Here is a 22,163-nt window from a genome sequence, read left to right as displayed (position 1 = left end):
TCATCACGAGGCAGAGAAAATCCCTGACCCCGCCGGGAATCGAACCCGGGAACCCGGGCGCGGGAAGCGAGAACGCTATCGCACGACCACGAGCTGCGGACAGTGTGGCGGTACTCCTCGCAATAAAAAGTGTAACTTCATCGCAAATTGTTTAAATGTTCTTGTGTCATCTGAAAAGCTCTCTCTCTCTCTCTCTTTGTGCAGTGTTACATTTAGTTTCTGTGACATCTCCAATTTATAAACTGTGTCAAATATTCCACACAACGCCCAAATTGTAAATATTCCAACTACAGCTCCCATAGCGTTTTATGTGCAAGTGTATTTCGAGTAGCAGTTTTGTGATATATATTCAGTTTATTTAATTAATATTTCCTGTAGCACATCTGAAGCAGCAGCATTTATAGAGTTCTGCGACTTCTCCAAGATATATGTGTGACAATATTCCGCAAACTGCATTTTTTGAAAATTTGTGATAAGGTTCTATGGGACCAAACTGCTGAGGTCATCGGTCCCTAGGCTTACACACTAATTAAACCAACTTACGCAAAGGGCAACACACACCCATGCCCAGGGGAGGACTCGAACCTCTGAGAGGGGGGAGCTGCGCAAACTGTGACAAGGCGCCCAAGACCGCGTGGCTACCCCGCGCGGCACCAGATTTAATAACTCATGAAGCAGTTCGTGTTCGAAAACAAAGGATATCCATGTGCCACAATGAAAGAAAGTGCGCCGGTGAGAAGCAAGACTAAAATATTTCCCAGTGCGATGGTAAGGGCTTAGCACAACCCTGCAGCTGCCACATGCCAGTACCGTGAGCCCAGCGTATTGCTCTGGTGAACCGAGTGCACAAAAGAAGATTTTTACATTGCTCTGGTGAACTGAGCGCACAAGAGAAGATTTTCCAGATATGTTTAGGGTGATCTGTGACAGATTAATTACAGGCTTCCTTTCACTGGTGGAATAAAGAAAACAAAAGTACCACAACTGTTTAACATCGTCTGAATTGTTTAAACAAAGGCATCAATTTCGATGTTCATTGTCATTTCAGTAAATAAACAATATTCTTAAACAAATTGTTTAAACAATGCTTTATGCACCCTACATTAGCCTACCATCTTGAGGTCCTTCCAGTCCAGCAGCTAGGCACAGACTGAGCCGATTTCCTGCCACTTTTTTCTCCAGGTCGCCATCTTGGATTATGTCACAGGAGGGGAAGGGGGTGAGGAGAGGGAGAGGGAGAGGGAGAGGGAAGGGGTTGAGAGTTCCCTGAGGGACCCACATGCCAGCTGGGAAAAATCCATGATGGTGATCAGGGGTGGGGGTAATAAATTTATCAATTAATTAATTTGTGTAATTACTTTGATATCAAAAGTGGGACAGGAGTCCTATTGTCCCACTACTTGTAATGTCCCCACAGAAAATACCCTCTACCACGCACCAATTAATCATTGTCAATCAAACCATCCACATTCATTCACTTTGGAAAAGTATCTGATCTGATTTTCTCTTAACATATGCGGCGACAGCTCGACGACGCCAAGTATTTTCTAGTGCGTTTATTCTTTGAAATAACAGAGATGCATATACGCATTCTCCTTGGTTGTTGGAGGGGTAACTAGGACAGCTTCTGGAGTATCTGTTGAGGGATTGACGTGTTTCTGAGAGATACATATTTGACTTTTCTTCTCGCTAAAGCGAGCCAATTAACATTTGTGCCGCTAGCGGTTTGTTTGAAGAGAAAGAGACTGTAAACGGAAAATAATTAAGACGTGGAATCACCGGAGATCTGGACATGTAATGGAGATGGATTGAATACACAATTTCCTTCATAAATAAGGTTTGTGACTTTTTTGTTCTGGAGTGAATGAACGAATGAGTTTTTTCTGAATCATTTGATGATCACGTTCGCCCTGTAATTAGTGGGGAAGTTTCAGCTGTGTCGAAGAGAGCCTGCAATCACTGAGTCTGTGTTAAATCGTCCAAAAAGGCTTCGTACACATCTGGAATTCGCAATCTTTCGTAAAAGGAACAAATTGTCCACACGATTGATTCTCCCGACTGAATGCAGTGTTTAACAGTGTTAAAATGGCCAATCCGTGACAAGACACGTTTTTGGACGTTGCTAAAATAATTTTGTTCTCTGTTTCATGTCAACTACGACGAGCTAACCTAGCTGACGCTTGGAAAAGAGAGGAAAGACTCGCAGGTGATATAATTGGATCCACAAATAAAGCCGAAAGACAGCACGCTGGGCGCAGAGAAAAGGCCAGATCTATATTTTTATTATTAAAGCTTGCTAGTATAGTTGAAGTATACGCTTTTCTGTTTAGTGTTATTTTATATTTGAACATTGACTAATTGTGTTCATGTTAGATGTGTTTTGATTGATCTGTCCCAGTTGCATTTATCTGTATATGTACATTAAGAAAGTAGACGCAGAAGTACTCTTGTGTGAACGGAGTTACATATAGTGACAGTAGAACAGTTATATGGTTTTAACTAGGGCAATGTTTAGGATCAGTCAAGCAGAGCATAACAGCACGCAACAGCCTTCAGCTGTTAGCACTGATAATAGTGATGCTGTAAGAAGTGTTGTAGGACCGATGGCTACAGATAGCGCAATAGAACGCCCTGTAGACACGGCTGGAGGTGTAACAGCAAGTACGCAGCGTGGATTAGATCCATTGGTAATTATCGTGAGACAGATGCAGATGATAACCGAGAGCATGAATACTTTGAAAACCGACATTAACGCGAAATTAGCCTCAGTTACTGACGGGCAAAATGATTTGAATACGAAATTAGCCTCAGTTACTGAAGGGCAGGAAAATCTGAAAACCGACATTAACGCGAAATTAGCCTCAGTTACTGAAGGGCAGGAAAATCTGAAAACCGATATTAAAGCACAATTAGTGACAGTCATTCAAACTCAAGAAGAAATGAAATTAGTCCAGACTGAGCTTAAGCAGCAGTTACAAGACAGTTTTTCCGAATTAGAGCAGCGGATAGAGGCGAAGACCAAGGAACTCAAAGATCAGGCTGAAGAGACGGAACGAAAATTAACTGCACAAATAGAATTGGTGAAAGCACAATGTGAGGAATCTACTCACCGCGTACGTGTCGAAATGAAGGAGTATGTGGCTATTAAGATAGATACTGTACGGGAACAAGTGGAAATGGTTCCGCAATTAGTACAAAAGCAAGACGCCATGTCATGTGCAATTGCGCAACTTCCTGAATTGGCACGTACACAGGCTAACCTAAAGGAAAGCGCTGAACATCTGACAGAGCGTCAAGACGTTATAGACCACCAAATTAATGTATTAACGGGTAAATTATCCGAAATCACATTAGAAAACAAAAGGCTAATGTGTGAAAACGTTGAGCAAAATGTCAAGGCAGCATTTCAGAGTTTATCTGGCAAACAGGAAGAGAATTTGTTTGCGAAAGGACATGAGGAGATGCGACAGCAGTTAGGTGCTGATTTGGAACATTGGAAACAAACGATAGAAGAGTCGATCCGCGCTTCACAACAAAGCTCAGAACAAATGAGTACAGGGCAGCAGCAGAAGTTGGCAGCGACTATAGAGCCAGTTACTGCCCATTCGCACACAATACCGACTTGTGTAAGTAATTCAAAGATTAAATTGCCACAAGCTGGTTGTTCGCATGAATTCTTATCTAACGGAGATTACGAAAGCCTTTGCCATGCCGAAGAAAAAATGATAAAGCATCGGCAATTCCAGATTTTTAACCCTGACAAAAGGGGGGTCCATCCAATTGTTTTTATTCGAAGTTTCAGAGGAGTGCTACCCAGAAATTGGTCGGAGTGGCAGAAGATCAGTTTTGTTACAGGATATATACAAGGTTCGGGGGCGATCTGGGCCTCGGACATGACTTCTGTTTGCTCGACATATGACGATTTTGAGAAGGCGTTTTTAGCAAAGTTCTGGTCAGTAGGGGCACAGGAACGCCTAAGGCAGGAGGTGCTCTACCCAGAGCCTTTCTTCTTTTCGAAAGGAAGCCTTAGAAAGTATTTCGAAAAATATATAAATAAAACGAGATACTGGGACAGACCTATGCCCTTGCCAGACATAATAAACATACTTAAGGCAAGACTACCAACTAGCATCCGGAATCAATTGATTTACGGCAACGACAAAAACTTGGAGTCGTTCCTCACGACGTTAGACCATATAGATATTATCGAAGAGAACAACCAGAAAGCCCGTAATAACAGATTCCAATATAGGGAGATAGAACCTCCAACAAGCGGTAGGCAAGGTGGAAGAATGTGTTATACCAATGGCGATCAATCGACACTTAAAGGGAATGAACAGAGATCGTTAAATAATGGAGAAACCCCTCAAAATCTCACTAGTAATCCCGGGAATGGTCTTGCGAGGGGCTATTCAAGGAACAACAGGAACGGGAAAAGATACAATCCCGTGTGGGGGAACGAAAGAAATTTCAGACACCAAGCCTGGAATAATAACAATAATAGAAAGTGGAATCAACCGGGGGAATGAATTCAAATAGCCAACATCAGTGGGGACGGACATCTACGAATCAACCGGTAATTACCGAAGTGACGGATGATGTCAACCAGCAGACAAATCAAAATCCAACAAACTTGTAAGGACCCACTCGTGCCCCGGAGGAGCGGTCAACAATTGGTTGAGGGGCAACAGGATATGTGTACCCATGCTAACGTATAATGATGGACGATTACTGGAACAGGTGGCAGTAGCCGAAGTGCAAGTCATTATGGAGATCATACCTATAGTGGCGGTTTTAGACACAGCTGCAACCACAAATGTTATTTCGGAGGCACTATTCAACAGGATCAGAAATATAAGACGAGTACCAGTATTTCCAGTTCAAGATTGCAGAACAATAGGCGCCGTTGAGGCTCGATCGGCTAATGTAAAGGTGCAGTCACTACTTGGTGTGGAATTCGGAAATGTAGCAATATTAAGCACATTCCTTGTTGTGAAAAATTTGGTGGTAGATTGCATTATCGGAGTCGACAGCCTACGTCAATACGGATGCAAAATAGATTTTAAAACAGGAAAAATTTGGTTGAATGTTAATAAACAAGAAATTGAGTTGGAGTTGTTGAGAAAAAAAAGCCTTACGAGAAAATATAATTGTGGGATCAGTGTGCAAGTAATCAGGACGGCCCAAAATTCGAAAGAGCACGTACTTAATGAGTTCCAAGTCAAAGAAGATTTCGGTCAATTAGTGTTTGAAAAGTTAAATGAATCCGACTGCATTATCGAAGATCAGAAGAAGCAGTTCAATGAATTATTATTAACGTATGAAAACGGTTTTGATGAAAGGCCAGGAGTTATTAAGGGATACATATGCCATCTCTACGTTAAGCCACACGAAACGTATTGTAGAACTTTCTGTCCTGTTCCCTGGAGGTTAAAGGCTTAAGTTCAAAAGGAAATATTGAGCAGATATACAACAACATGCCCCACTCCTCCACTGGATATACACCTCATGAATTGATGTTCGAGGCAAAAGAAGAAAACTTCTGGACTGAACATATGCCAAAAACTCAGGAAACTGAGATGCCTTGGGAAGAAAAAATAAGACAAGCCATCATAAATATGACGCAAAAGGCTGATCAGAGAAAACAACAATATGACAAATTAATCAAGAGGGTACAGGCGTACCACGTCGGAGAGAAGGTACTAGTCAAAAGACATACCAAATCATCCTTAATAAAGAAGAGTATAAAGAAATGGGAGTTATTATATACTGGCCCATACATCATTCTACAAATTCCGAAACCTGGGGCTTATCTGTTAGTATACCCGGGATCTAACAAAATTAAAGGGTTATTTTCCCATAACGACTTGAAAAAATTTAATGAAGATTAGAAGATAGGGAGGAATGATGTTGCGAGTGACAGAGATGAACGCTCGTAAAAACAAAACAATAAACTGTGTGTGTTTAGTGTTAGAAAACTTTAAACTGAAATAATTAATCAGTGAGACAGATTGTAGAAATAGTGACTAACTATTACTATCGAGTGCTGTAAAGAAGATAGTGGAGATAGGCTTCCCCTGTGTTTGGGTAAACATGGAACTTTAGCATAAATCAAGATTTATAAAGAATCTGAATGACCTTCAAGAAGAAAGAAATGTTTCCCGAAAATGACGCTGCATAATCAAAAGAGGTTCCCAGTGAATGTTCATATATAATTTCAAGTGCACGCTTAGATGTGTAAACGTGTGAAGGGATGCGTTTAGGCAGTGAATCATGAGTGGCGGTTAACGCCGCAAAGATAATTTCCCGCGCAAAACAATTGACGTCGGCGCGAGAGTTAGAATCGATATAGACGACACAGATATGCTTTGTAAGGGACTCGCATCAAACGCGAGGGGAAACTGATTGATGTTGAACTTCAAAAAAGTGTCATAACTAGACGTTAAGAGTTCTTGATTTATTGTTGAATGTCAAAAGAAACTAAGATTCATAGAATAGTAGTTATTTAATGGGTCTTGTTCAGTTTGGAATTTTGTTTGAAAATCCATTTCCATATATGTGCATGTATGAATGCCGGATGAATCAGAGAATAAATGAAAGAAGTGAATCCACATTCCTCACTACTAATAACTTTTACATTACAGCAATCAAGCGGAGAAATATATGTATTTAGGATAAAAATTTTATGAGTATAGATAAATGATATGACTTTTCAAGGAAATGATGGATTATGTGTTTGTATAAAATGAACCACACTTTCCATTATTCGATGATTTGAATCCAAAATCTACTGCAAGTTGCATGAATCCTTTAAATTACGAAGAATAAATCATTGACAGAAAATGTGTCAGAATTTTTGGACTTACAACCACAAGTGGTGATGCGAAGTCCAAAAGAAAATTCAAACTAGAGTAAATATTATGATGTTTTCGGCAACAGCATTAGTCAATGGATAAATGGAACTTTAAGTCAATGGCTAAATTCCTTGCAGTACATCGTAAGAAAAAGGATGCATGAAGCCATAGGGATTTTGTTTTCAAAAAGGTGAATCTTGGACGGTGCAACCTAACCAGTTCTTTCACAGGAAGAGTTTCCCTTTCGGTCATTGCTAATTCTTTTGGAATGAATGTTGCATGTGAAATCTGGTATCCCTGTCCCTTCTACTCTTCCCATTGTGGGCCGCGTAGAAGACCGACTACAAATGTGGACGTCGGGGACATGCAAGATCCGGGGGAGTTTCAGCACCGCAAGATATTGTCCTGGGAACAAGATTGTAAAAAAAAAAAAAAAAAAAAAAAAAAAAAAAAAAAAAAAAAAAAAAAAAAAAAACTCGAGTTATTTATTGTAAATTTTTTTTTAGCTAGAGGCACAAATCAATCTTCTCCACAATGTTATATAAATCGATACCTATCTTTCATTTAGAGATCAATTTCAAAATTATTTTTTCTCTTCTGTAGGCTTTCCTCTCTTCTATGTACCGTAGGCTGGAGGTCTAGGCTTAAGAGGTTTTCCAAGGTTTCCCTGCTTAAGAAAGTTCCCGAATGGGTAGACCCTGATAACAGTTTTATGAAAGATCATCTTCCTTGGTTGCGCACAGCAAACATAACACCTTGATGCACGTAAAAGCAATGCAGCCGCGGTACCTGTCGTTTCATTTCTTCTGTTTTCAATGTTTCTTTTCTTCGTCTGTCTTAAACATAATTAATTTTTTTCAGTCGGAGGACTGACACTCATGACTTCCGGGTTACCCACACTAATTGATAGCTTGCGAAGTGTGTTCGGTAAATCAAAATTAGGCCTACAAAGTTCGGTCGCTGCGAGGGGCATTGTAATGTCCCCACAGAAAATACCCTCTACCACGCACCAATTAATCATTGTCAATCAAACCATTTACATTCATTCACTTTGGAAAAGTATCTGATTTGATTTTCTCGTAACATATGCGGCGATAGCTCGACGACGCCAAAGTATTTTCTAGTGCGTTTATTCTTTGAAATAACAGAGATGCATATATGCATTCTCCTTGGTTGTTGGAGGGGTAACTAGGACAGCTTCTGGAGTATCTGTTGAGGGATTGACGTGTTTCTGAGAGATACATATTTTGCTTTTCTTCTCGCTAAGGCGAGCCAATTAACATTTGTGCCGCTAGCGGTTTGTTTGAAGAGAAAGAGACCGTAAACGGAAAACAATTAAGACGTGGAATCACCGGAGACTTGGACATGTAATGGAGATGAATTGAATACACAATTTCCTTCATAAATAAGGTTTGTGACTTTTTTGTTCTGGAGTGAATGAACGAATGAGTTTTTTCTGAATCATTTGATGATCACGTTCGCCCTGTAATTAGTGGGGAAGTTTCAGCTGTGTCGAAGAGAGCCTGCAATCACTGAGTCTGTGTTAAATCGTCCAAAAAGGCTTCGTACACATCTGGAATTCGCAATCTTTCGTAAAAGGAACAAATTGTCCACACGATTGATTCTCCCGACTGAATGCAGTGTTTAACAGTGTTAAATACTGATGCATCACTATTCTAACGATGTTCCGAAATTCCCGTCAATATTCGGGCATCAGTTACTTTGTTAATAGGGAGTATATGCCCCTGACTTTTGTCCCTTCTTCCCAGTCAGCGCTGAACCCATCATTACCCAGCTTTTCGCCGTCATTATCGTACCCTAATCCTATCAGTTATAGACAGTGCAAGGGGTATAGGATCAAAACCAATTGCATCCATCATGTGCAAAGTGTTGTATAAACGTAAATTTAAATAAACATATTCTTGTGCCTCCTAGTGTCATCATTCAGAACAGTGATAAGATAATTCTGCTGTAGTTACATAAGAGATTAATTATTTACTATTAAATAATAATAACAACAAAAAAATTACTTAATAAATAATAATTTGAATGAACGCCTTGCAAGAAATTAGACAGTTCCTTTAGAGTTCGTGCAGTATTGCCATCTAGTGTGAATGTGTGGGTTTGCGCAGGAGTATGCCGCGTGCATTGTGTAATCGGGTGACGTGAATCAGTCTGCAGTTCCAAACAGGTGGGTTTGGTGTACTGCTGCATAGGTATACCCCTTAGATGCATTGTGTAATGGGGGCTTACAAATAGCCTAAACAGGATCGAATATCCATCCATAATCATAATTACTCTTATGACGCCTTGTAGCCATCCTCCTATAGGACCATTGTATGTATGGAGCAAAATTACCCGAAAACCGATTACATCCACCTTCGACATTATGAGTGAGTCTTAGCCTATGGACTGTCTGTAGCAGACATTATCTGATTGTGAGCTCGGATATTGGTACTGCGTATTCGTCAGGTAGACTTACTTTCAGTACCCTCTAAAGTGTTGTCGTATATCGCTGCAAAGCAAAGACACGAACGGTAATCTCGTGCTCCCTATAAATTGTCAAACTCTATACTTGTTTCGAGAACATTTGTTTTTTGTTGTTTTTTTTTTTTTTTTGGTGTGACAGCTAGATTCCGGCGCCAGCGGCCGCCAATTTAAATTCCAGCCGAGTGGCGCCTCCGGAGGCCGCAATGACTGGGAGAATGCTCAGGGATCAGTCGGGCCTGTGCTGCTGGCAACCTCCCAGAGGTTGACAATTCAAAGTGTCACTGCTACAGTGACAACTGATGAAGAGTGGCTGCAGTCTTTGCCCTGGTGATCCATTGGACTGGTTAGGTCACATGGTCGGTCAACCGGGTGTTCCAAGCCGTAGTCGGATCGAGTGGGCATAAAGAGTTTTACAAAGGGACCCGCTGAAACTGCTGCACACCGTCATTCGCTAAATTGTGGACTCTGAGCGACGTTAAACAGCCATGTAAGAAAAGGTGATGTTGGTCGAGATGGCCATGTGTAACCGTTTAGCCTATGTCGAATCGAGTGGCCGCTACAGCTTGTAAAGGCATATTCACTACTCGGACGACTGAACAACTTAGTTGGTTGTAGTGAAGTGTGCTGTTAGTGTGTATCATGGTTATTGTATAGAGTCAACATGATGGGCGTGCTTGCCTTGACAAGAATTATATTTATTATATTATGTGCTATCTATTTGAGTACTGTGTATCCTGTTATTCACTAGATTATCGTTGAAAAAGGTGTCGTTCACATTTTGGGAGGAGCGTTGTATATGGGGTGATATTAACGTGTGACCTATCAATTCAATGTAGTAATGGACTCGTCTATTGTGTAAGGATTACCGGTGGTGATTTTAATTTTATTTATTCTGAAATGCAGGACGGTGAACTCAGTGCATAAATTTAAATCTTTTCTTGTAAATTGTGAGTGAGATCTGTGCGATCTCTATCTGCCATTTTAGTTGATGGGATATATCTTTTCTGTAAAGAATATCTGTGGGCCCTTTTAAAATTCTTAATTTTAAATGCAGGAAGGTGAACCCAGTACATAATTTTAAAGTTGTTTTGTTTGATTCCAAGTACACATATGATATGCTGGATCGTTAGCTGCTGTCTTAATATCTTATGGTTCTTAATGGTGAAACGGGAATGGAAGTTTAAGTTGAAAACTTTTGCCTGCTCATTCATCTTAAAAGTTTTATTAAACAAAACGTCGTGTTGTAAAACTGTTTTATCGATTCTCTTATAAGGCTAATTGGGGCTCACCTCTTGAAAGAATTTTCTGTTTAAACAGTTTCATGTAACAAAAGCGTAGAAATTTGTTTACTGGAATCTCAGCACATATTCCTGTAAACCTAAGTATCACCACTCCATTGCTACATCACATTTGAGTTTATACAGTCTCTTTGCTGTATGAACAATCTGTCTGATATCTATATGTTTCGAATGTATTGTTTGCTTTCTCTTGTGATGCCTTATTAAGTGGTCAGATGAAATATGACACGTCTTAGTAGCAATGGCAATGTTAATTCTGGGTTACTTTATTAAAATTGTGCATTCTAGCCCACTTCGTTTGCATTTGTGATTAAGCCACATCACATATGATGCCATCAAGCTACACATGCCACTTCCATTTCCTCTCCCCTCCCCTACCATTTCATCCCCTTCCCCCACTCCATCCTCATCCCAACCTCCCCTCAACCTCCTCATCCTTTCATCCAGCCAGTGATGAGGGTCTACCAAAATGAGACAACCTATCACAGTTTATTTTAGTGGGTATTAAAAGCAAATTGCCAGTTAAAATGTAGCCATACTGACCATCTTTAAAAGAATCTGAACACTTTGAATTTTTTTCACCATGTTCAAAAAATTACATATGCTTCTTTACCTGAATTGTGTTATTTGGTGCTATTCAGCACACTCACGTGCACGTGCGCATGTGCACGCACACACACACACACACACACACACACACACACACACACACACACACACACACACACACGCGCACACACACACATATATATACACACACGATAGCACAATGAAAATGAAACAGCTATTCACAATTGATCATGTTTAGAAGTATCCAGATTCTACAAATTCTAATACCATATTCAGAAGCATTTATCCAAAGAGGTAGTAGTGTAGCAACAGGCCAAATTTATTCAAGATGGTGGATCCAAGATGGGGGCCATAGATATGTCAATGTTAACTGTCATGAAGGGAAAATCAAATTTTGTTGCAATAACAGGTCAACTGGGCTACTGCCACAACCTTAACTCCACCCACATCCAACTCTGGAAATAGTGGGAAATCTTAGAAATGGTGGAAAATTCAAAATTATTGGCAGGGATATCAGCTTCTGTGCACTCACCTTGAGGTCCGGTACCCAACTGAGCTAGTTCACAACACCACCATCAGAGGGCTCTGTTGGCCCTCCCCCATTTCTTCCCCCCTCCCAGGCCTTCCCCCCCCCCCCCCCCCCCCCCTCCCTCTGGACACTGGTGGGAAATTAGCTCAGTCTGTGTTGAGCAGTTGGACTGGGAGGACCTCACAATGGTAGGCTAATATAGCGTGTGTAAGGCATTTTTTAAGTAATTTGTTTAAGAATATTTTTTATTTATTTCTTAGATATCAATATGGCTCAAAACTGACACTGGTGTTTAAACAATTTAGACGGTGTTAAACAATTGCAGTACTTTCTTTTTTATTCCAATGACGAATGGAACCACATAATTACATTTTCAACATATATGAAAAACTTTCTCACACGCGCTCCATGCACGACAGCTGCAGTTGCTGGGCCACTCCATACCGGCCTCCAGCCACTAGCAACCACAGGGCTGTCCTAAGCAGTTCCTGTTGTGTGGGGAAATATCTTAGTCTTCCTCCTTCTCCTTGGCACACTTTCTTTGTGTCACACAGATACCCCTGTTGTTGAACACGAACTGCTTCAGGAGTTATTAGGTGTGGTGTTTCAGCAATGTGCAGAATATTGTCACATACATATCTCGAAAATGTCACAAAACTCTGCAAATGCTGCTGCTTCTGAAGATGTGCCACAAGAAATATTAATTAAACAATTTGCTTCACAAACCTAATATATCACAAAACAACTATTCGAAAGACACTTGCAAACAAAGCACTGTGAGAGCTGTAGTTGGAGCTGCAACCATTCTGACTCTGGAATCACATGAATATATACTTTCTAAGCCGTGTCTATGAGAAATGATCTGTCAATCACGAACTGATTTACCAATATCAAGTCCAATATCCGATTTTACAAAAAAAAAAAAAAAAAAAAAAAAAAAAAAAAAAGAATAAGAAGACGATATTTGAAAGTCGACACAAACATCTCTGTAATTCCAAATAGGACGCCCACCACTATGCGAGTTTTAACTGCTTGTTTGAAGGCACTGCCGGAGAGAGAAAAATTTCTGAGTCCTACAGTTGTTGTGGTGTTCATTACTTTTCTGAAACGTTGAGTGGGCTTAGTTTATATTTGCTGGAGTCAGGGATTTTAAGGCTCTTATTTTTTATTTTCGTCACTTTTCGAAGCACACTAATGTCTAAGCACAGACGGGAAATCAGAACAATTACACATCTAAAAGTTCATGACATATTTCGAAACCCACAACAGATTGTGAAAAAACATCACAAACAGAATTTGAAGCACTGTCCTACAGACGAGAGAAATGACTGGAATTTTCGGTGACTTTTCGATGTTCTAAAACTGTTGGTCTGACGGGGGGGGGGGGGGGGGGACAGTATCCCACCTGTCTGAACTAGAGGAGAATGGTCTTCTAGGACGTTTCTCTGACACTCTGACAAGGAAGACATCACATGATGATGATGATGTTTGCTTTGGGGGGCACTAACTATGCGGTCATCAGCGCCCGTGCAAAAGTCCAATTTTTACACAGTCCAATTTTTTTACACAATCCAATCTAGCCACAGTCACAAATCACGATAATGGTGATTAAATGATGAGGAAAACACAAACACCCAGTCCCCGGCCAGAGAAAAGACATCACATGACTTTTAGACGTCACCGAACTTTCCATAGATACCTTCCCCATGTCTTGTTCGAACCTGTCTGTAGAGGCTTCTACGTCCCACACAAAAGATATCTTGTGATTCTCTGACATCATGAAACTTCCTGTGAATGGAATATTCTGAGTGGTTCTTACTGAATTTACCCGTCAAATTGCTGCTGCCGGTGTGGCATCACTATCCGCCACTTTCTGCAGACGGGCAGATTATTAGAATTTCAGTGGCTAATTATTTTGTACAGATCGAAAGAAAATACAGTAGTCATATTGCACTGACAGTTAAACCCTGCAAAAGTGGTCTGCAGATCATGACATACGAAAAATATCGCCAAAGACACTTTCTCAATTATACTGCTCAGCTACTGTCGAGGAAAGCTCGAATTTTTCGGCGCAAAACCGATCTCCAACCAGGCTATATCACCATAAACGATTATAGGCCCTACCGCCGTACCATATCGATTTAGTAAACACAGTTCGTATGCTACGCCGTACAAAATCATCACTTCTATAAACATAAGCACATGCACCTTACATTATCGCGGGACTAGATATTTCCCACGAGGTCGATCGGTCATCCACCACGGTCGATGGTCACAAGGCAACTAGCCGTGCACACGCTGGCCTGATGCGCGACCAGAGAGCCCTCTGCGGACCGTGCTCACTCTCCGAATTGGTGTACAAAGACTAGGCTGGTTCCCTGGCACAAAGGCGTCCGCGATCTGGCCTGCTCGTCGCCGTAGTTTCTGCAACGAGTTGCGATCATCTCCAGATTCTGGGATTACAATAACAGCCGGCCGCGGTGGTCTAGCGGTTCTAGGCGCTCAGTCCGGAACCGCGCGACTGCTACGGTCGCAGGTTCGAATCCTGCCTAGGGTATGGATGTGTGTGTTGTCTTTAGGTTAGTTAGGTTTAAGTAGTTCTAAGTTCTAGGGGACTGATGACCACAGATGTTAAGTCCCATAGTTCTCAGAGCCATTTGACCATTACAATAACATATATTTTCTGAGCTTTGTCGATGAAAAATGCCTCGTTAACCACGAATTAATTCACCGATCACGAAACCAATATCAGTCGCAATATCCGATTTTAAACGCAAAAAATGATGTATTTATGACACTTTTAGGCTGAAATCATCGAGTAGTATATGAAAATTTCCAGAATTCCATGTATTTTCACATGGTTTGCCACAATGTCACACCTTTTACATGGTAGTTCTCAATTCCAACCACAAAGCAGTATGCTACCGATAGCTTGCAGAGTGTAATCCCGAAGATAAAGAGTGGAACTTTTATCTCTATAAACCCGACTTACATACCGGTACCAGTACAGCTACAAAAGGGGCTCAATATGGCGCGCATCACTCTCCAGAAGAGTTTGAAAGCGCAGGTTTGCATTCTGCACAGCAGAATGAAGCATGTCGGTCGGTATACTGGCTACTCTCTCGATATGCTATGCTTCAGATCAGCACATGTGTGAATGTTCCCCTGGAAAACCCTGTCCTTCACGTAGCCCCACAACAAGAATCACAGGGGAGTGAGATAGGTGATCGTGCAGGCCAAGCATTAGGAAACGATCGGCTGATAATTCGATCGTTTCCAAATGCATTTCTGAAAAGCAGGTGAAATTCACGAGTGATGTGCGGTGGGACCCCACCTTGCATGAAAACTATTGAGTTCAGTGCGTCTCTCTCCTGTAGGGCGGACATGACATGCTGGCGAAGCATATCGCAGTAACGCTGGTCAATCACACTGCACATCTTTGGTCCTTGAACGCCAGCCTGTTCAAAAAGGAATGGGCCAATTACGAACGGAGCAGTGAAGCAACACCATACGGTGACACTTTCACTATACAGAGCTACTTCATGCACAGTGACTGGACGTGAAGATCCTGTCAGAGGAAAATGAACTTCGTCTGTCCATAGGATGGTCCAGCGCCAGTCCTCGTCAACTGTACGTTATGGATCTTGTACAGATACCGTTCGAGAATGGTTCGAATCGTCTTCTGTTCAGTTGACCACGGGATGTTAAACTGTGGTGACACAGCACGGGCACTCCCTGACAATCGGGAATTCTGTGCAGCATTGCCTGCCACAGCAACAGCGATTTCATCAACCACCTGTGGTGCAACCGGTTGTCTGCCTCTTCCCGGAGCGACGCCCAGTTCTTCAGTTGATTCGAATTTCTTCATCATGCTCCGCACAGCAAGTGGAGGAAGAGGACACTTCCGTAATCCTATCAGCTGGTGATATTCTCGAAGTTGCAGTATATATATATATATATATATATATATATATATATATATATATATATATATATGCGTGGAAAATAACTTTGTAATTCTTTGACGTAAGCATTGCACTTCTTTGCTTTGCTGACATATTTTTACATACATATTAGTTATGGAAAGAACAATGGGCAACATAACAAGTATCATAGATGTGGAAAATGATTAATCTGGGGCCACTAAAGTGTCTGACTGACTTTGACATCAGTTTTGGAGACGAGTTTTTGATATGGAAATAACAGTGTTTGTTCTCATTGACAAGTGCACTTTAGCACTTTCGTTGGTGCATTTTTTTATAGTGACTCAGTGAAGTTAAATTTTTTGTATTGCATTAGAATTGTGATATGTTGATTACATTAATTTTTTGATAATTTTATTTTTGTAATTTAGGGCCTAAAATTGAGGTGATATATATATATCTCCCATAGCCCCAAGTGCCTGGCAGAGGGTTCATCGAACCATCTTCAAGCTATTTCTCTACCGTCCCACTCACGAACAGTATATGGGAGAAACGAGCCCTTAAATCTTTCTGTGTGAGCTTTGATTTCTCTTATTTTATGATGATGATCATTTCTTCCCATGTGGGTGGGTGCCAAAAGAATAGTTTCCCAATTGCTGGAGAAAGGTGGTGATTACAATTGCACGAGAAGATCCCGCTGTAACGAAAAACACCTATGCTTTAATAGTTGCCACCTCAATTCATGTATCATATCTGTGGCACTCTCTAAGGAAACGAGCTGATGCTAGTCGCAATGATATATACTGTAGAAACGAAGCAACGTTTTCTGACCTCACAAATGACAACAGTAGTGATCTCACGACTAACAGAAACTGACTGCAATTTTTATACGCCTGGTAGTGCATCAGGCACAACCAGAGCTGGTAAAACACATTCCTGTGAAAGTTGGAGAACCATTAAGTTGGTGGTGTGTAAGTGACAGAAAGTCCACAAGAGAATTATTAATTTATGGTTAGTGTCTCATGAAAAACGACCTTAGTGGGAAGCATTTATCCCAATAGCCTATAAAACAGCGTTGTTTGGTTGTATGTATACTTCCCATGGCCCTAAAAGCCATATTTCATAACAAGCGGGAACTACAGCTGATGCATCAAATTGCCACTTTAAGCCAAATGTGTACAGAAATGGTACAATGTATTCCAATAAACACAGTAAAGAAATAGGGCTGCTGGTAAGTGTACTTCTCACAGCTCGCAAAATGATTAAGCTCTAAGTTAGATCAGCAGTAGTGTCCATGTGAGTTTTGCAATGCAGCATGCATGTCATATTACGCCAATTGAACGCAGCAAGACAAAACTTGTCAGAACAAACAAAGCGCTCAGTTAATATGTTCAGTCTTGCCTATGCCTGCCTGCTGACCTTCTGACACTTGACAAGGCTCATAGAACAATTTATATGTGAAAAATAAATAGTTTGAGCCTTCGTTCAAACTTTACACATACACAAGTGCTCCTTTATATAATTTTTGGATAAATACATTGAATAAGGTGCAAAAAATTCATAATGTTCGAATAATTTTCAGTACCTTATAAATTACTTTCGAATACTACAACTTAAAACCTTTACATAATTTTTCGAATAAATACTTTTGAACTTGGCGCAAAAAATTAAAGTATTTGGATGCTTTTGAGAACAACAAACTGTGCTTGGCTGTTTCATTTTAATGGTGTGTACGTGTGTGTGTGTGTCTGTGTGCGCGAGCGTGTACAGAATAGCGCCGATATACACAATTCATTTGAAGGAGCTTACATAAATTTATAACCATAGCGAAAAAATCTAGAGCATTCGTATGCTTTTTAACACGGTCAAGATGGCCACATTTTGACTGTCTTTTGGCATGTTGATGCCTGCTAAAATACTAAGCAGTGATTGGTTGTAACGTTTTAATAGTAAGCTGTGATCGGCCAGAGAGCGTAGGGGAGAAGAAAGAGGAGGGGGAAAGAGGGTTTGTCACATGATGATGTCATAGGGGTGTGACTTTGTCAGAAATGGAAACAAATTGTGCCAGAATGCCCAATAACAACAAAGCAAGTCAGAATCGACATTGTCAGTACTTCACATTCTCCATGCTACATATGAATGAGGTTGTGGGAAAGGATGCACTTTATTCGTGTTCGTCTACAACGAGCTGTCTTGTTCAGAAGCTCGCGCGCGCGCGCGCGCGCGTGTGTGTGTGTGTGTGAGAGAGAGAGAGAGAGAGAGAGAGAGAGAGAGAGAGAGAGAGAGAGATGAGATTGGGGGGGTGGAGGACTTAATGATGAATTAAAGTGTTTTGAAGGCGAATTGTTCTGCACAGCTTTAGCGCTCAAAAACGAATATTTGACTATGTCTCACCTAATACAGTCACAAGTCTCTTGTAACTTCACCAAAGACTACACTGGAAACTGCAGTTCGTACGAACTGGCGGTCCGTGGCTGGCTTCTCAAGAAACGTGGACACGGAGCTGACTCTTCCCTTTTATAACTATTAAAATTTGCATTTTAATTCCTCCGAGATGCTCTTCTCCTGTGCCTGCGCTCTGCTTGTCTTTCTTCTTTTACCCCCATGTCAGAGACGCAGTTTCCTTTCCTCGTGACTAGGTTCTCACAGTACCTTCCGTTTGCCTATTTGCCTTGGGTACAGACTCGAAATATGAGTACGTTCTTTTGAATAATGTAATTTGTATCGTGTTTTCTCTCAGAACATGACAGCATTTCGGTTCCCGTCGAGTTATTGGAAAAAATATTCTTTGAATTTTGTCCTCTCCGATGTTCTGAAATTATTCTGTAGCAGAGCTACATTATTACATTCTTTATCTCTATGTATAAAAGACAATGTCCCGACTGACTGATTCATCATCGCCCAGTCCAGACTACTAGGGACAGAAACTTGAAATTTACTGAGGGTATTGATCTTATACTATACACATCGTTTAAGAAGGGAATTTTTGAAATTCCATTCCTAAGGGGGTGAAATAGAGTATGAAAGATTTTTTAAAAATACGTGCTATTAAGACAATTTTGAGGCTAGACTTACGAAAGCTGATATTTGGTTTCTTGGTCAGAAATAAAGAAATCCGCATTTATTCACTTTTTGGAAATGTAACATGTATGTGGGTGAAATAGTGGGTGAAAGTAGTTTTGAAAATAAATCATTGTTAAAGAATTATTAAAGTATTTTTAATCCTAGACTTACGAAAATTGGTTCAAATAGTTCAAATGGCTCTAAGCACTATGGGACTTAACTTCTGAGGTCATCAGTCCCCTAGACTTACAACTACTTAAACCTAACTAAGCTAAGGACATCACGCACATCCATGCCCGAGGCAGGATTCGGACCTGCGACCGTAGCAGCACCGCGGTTCCAGACTGAAGCGCCTAAAACAGCTCGATCACAGCGGCCGGCTATGAACATTGGTATTTGACTTCTCTATTCCAGTTTTTTTGGAAATTCAGTCCCTAAGGGGATGAAATAGAGATGAATGTTTTATGAAACTATTTCATTGTGAAAGCATTTTTGAAGCTAAATCTATGAAAATTTGTTTTTGGTTTCTCTGACAGAAATAAAAAAAACACGCATTTGACTCTTTTTGGAAATTCAACCCTTAAGGGAGTGAAATAAGGGGTGAAATATTTGGCTTCTCGGTTGGAAATGCAAAAATACGTGCTTTACTGGTTTTGGAAATCCAGCACCTGAGGGGGTGAAATAGGGCTGTCATCCCCCTGCCCAAACTGCGAAGGATAGAAACTTAAAATTTGGAGATAATGTTGATATTGTACTGTAGGCATCGTTTAAGAAGGAATTGTTCGAAATTCCGTTCCTAAGGGGGAGAGGGACGGGAGAGAAGGAGGGGATGAAAAGTTTTATGAAATTAATTCATTACGAAAGCATTTTCAAATCTAAATCGATCAAAATTTGTATTTGGCTTCTCTGTTAGACATAAAGAATACCTGTTTCACTGTTTTTGGTAATTCGACCCCAAAGAGGTGAAATAGTGGGTAAAAATTTTCAAGAAAATATTTCGTTATATTAAAAAAAAAAAACTAAATCTATGAAAATTGGTATTCACTTCTCGGTTAGATATAAGGAACTGTGTTAGGTGATGGAAGTTTCTATGGAAGTATCACCACAAGAAAGCAAAATGCACGATTAACAGAAACCTTGGATTTCAGCTACCAGAATCGCTTTTTGGTCAGAAGTACATTCGGGAAAGAGCATGCTTCCATGGCCTTAATTAGCGTGAAAAGTTTAAAAGGCGTTGCAAATTGTGAACAACATAAAAATTCGTTTAAAAAAAAAGAAAGAAATCTGTTCAGACCATACAGCCTACGAGAGAGAGGCAGCGGGCACTAAGATAGTATGAAATATAAATGATAAATATCTACATCTACATCTACATCCATACTCCGCAAGCCACCTGACGGTGTGTGGCGGAGGGATACACAATAGATCTGTTAAATAAGTGCATGGATTTGTTATTGCCAGTACAAATGGGAATCCACAGACGATTACATTACATAAAATCAAAATTTCCTGAGGGAACTACTGAACTTTCTAAAATACACTACTGACCATTAAAATTGCTGCACCACGAACATGATGTGCTACAGACGCGAAATTTAACCGACAGGAAGAAGATGCTGTGATATGCAAATGATTAGCTTTTCAGAGCATTCACACAAGGTTGGCGCCAGTGGCGACACCTACAACTTGCTGACATGAGGAAAGTTTCCAACCGATTTCTCATTCACAAATAGCAGTTGACCGGCGTTGCCTGGTGAAACGTTGTTGTGATGCCTCGTGTAAGGAGCAGAAATATGTACCATCACGTTTCAGACTTTGATAAAGGTCGGATTGTAGCCTATCGCGATTGCGGTTTATCGTATCGCGACATTGCTGCTCGCGTTGGTCGAGATCCAATGACTGTTAGCAGAATATGGAATCGGTGGGTTCAGGAGGAGAATACGGAACGCCGTGCTCGATCCCAACGGCCTCGTATCACTAGCAGTCGAGATGACAGGCATCCTATCCGCATGGCTGTAACGGATCGTGCAGCCACGTCTCGATCTCTGAGTCAACAGATGGGGACGTTTGCAAGACAACAACCATCTGCACGAACAGTTCGACGACGTTTGCAGCAGCATGGACTATCAGCTCGGAGACGGTGATTGCGGTTACCCTTGACGCTGCATCACAGACAGGAGCGCCTGCCATGGTGTACTCAACGACGAAACTGGGTGCACGAATGGCAAAACGTCATTTCTTCGGATGAATCCAGGTTCTGTTTACAGCATCATGATGGTCGCATACATGTTTGGCGACATCGCGGTGAACACACATTGGAAGCGTGTATTAGTCATCGCCATACTGGCGTAACACCCGACGAGATGGTATGGGGTGCCATTGGTTACACGTCTCGGTCACTTCTTGTTCGCATTGACGGCACTTTGAACAGTGGACGTTACATTCCAGATGTGTTACGACCCGTGGCTCTACCCTTCATTCGATCCCTGCGAAACCCTACATTTGAGCAGGATAATGCACGACCGCATGTTGCAGGTCCTGTACGGACCTTTCTGGATACAGAAAATGTTCGACTGCTGCCCTCGCCAGCACATTCTCCAGATATCCCACCAATTGAAAACGTCTGGTCAATGGTGGCCGAGCAACTGGCTCGTCACAATACGCCAGTCACTACTCTTGATGAACTGTGGTATCGTGTTAAAGCTGCATGGGCAGCTGTACCTATACACGCCATCCAAGCTCTGTGTGACTCAATGCCCAGGTCTATCAAGGCCGTTATTACGACCAGAGGTGGTTGTTCTGGGTACTGATTTCTCAGGATCTATGCACCCAAATTGTGCGAAAATGTAATCACATGTCAGTTCTAGTATAATATATTTGTCCAATGAATACCCGTTTATCATGTGCATTTCTTCTTGGTGTAGCAATTTTAATGGCCAGAAGTGTAGCTTGAATTACTACTCGTGGTTTCGTGGATTCTCTTACTAATTCAAATGTTCAAATGGCCCTGAGCACTATGGGTCTTAACATTTGAGGTTATCAGTCCTCTAGACTTAGAACTATTTAAAACTAACTAACCTAAGGACATCACGCACATCCATGCCCGAGGCTGGATTCGAACCTGCGATCGTAGCAGCATCGCGGTTACGGACTGAAGCGCCTAGAGCCGCTCGACCACAACGCCCAGCTCTTACAAATTCCATCATTTCATTCCCGTCTGCAAAGGAAAGCTTCACTTGTAGGAGAGAACGTTGTTAAAATATTTTATCGATATCACACTATGGCACACAGCAAAGACATGTTTTCTCCACTTCTTTGAGAACGTCCTCCACAGACACTGTTGAAACGTTCCGATTTTCAAGACAATTCATACGATCACGGAAAATCTTAGTGAGTCTATTTATACAAGGTTGTTTAAAAATATCTTACCGCTTAG

This window comes from Schistocerca americana, chromosome X (assembly GCF_021461395.2).
Source record: "Schistocerca americana isolate TAMUIC-IGC-003095 chromosome X, iqSchAmer2.1, whole genome shotgun sequence".
Lineage (NCBI taxonomy): Eukaryota > Metazoa > Arthropoda > Insecta > Orthoptera > Acrididae > Schistocerca > Schistocerca americana.
Note: the sequence above shows the minus strand (reverse complement) of the source record.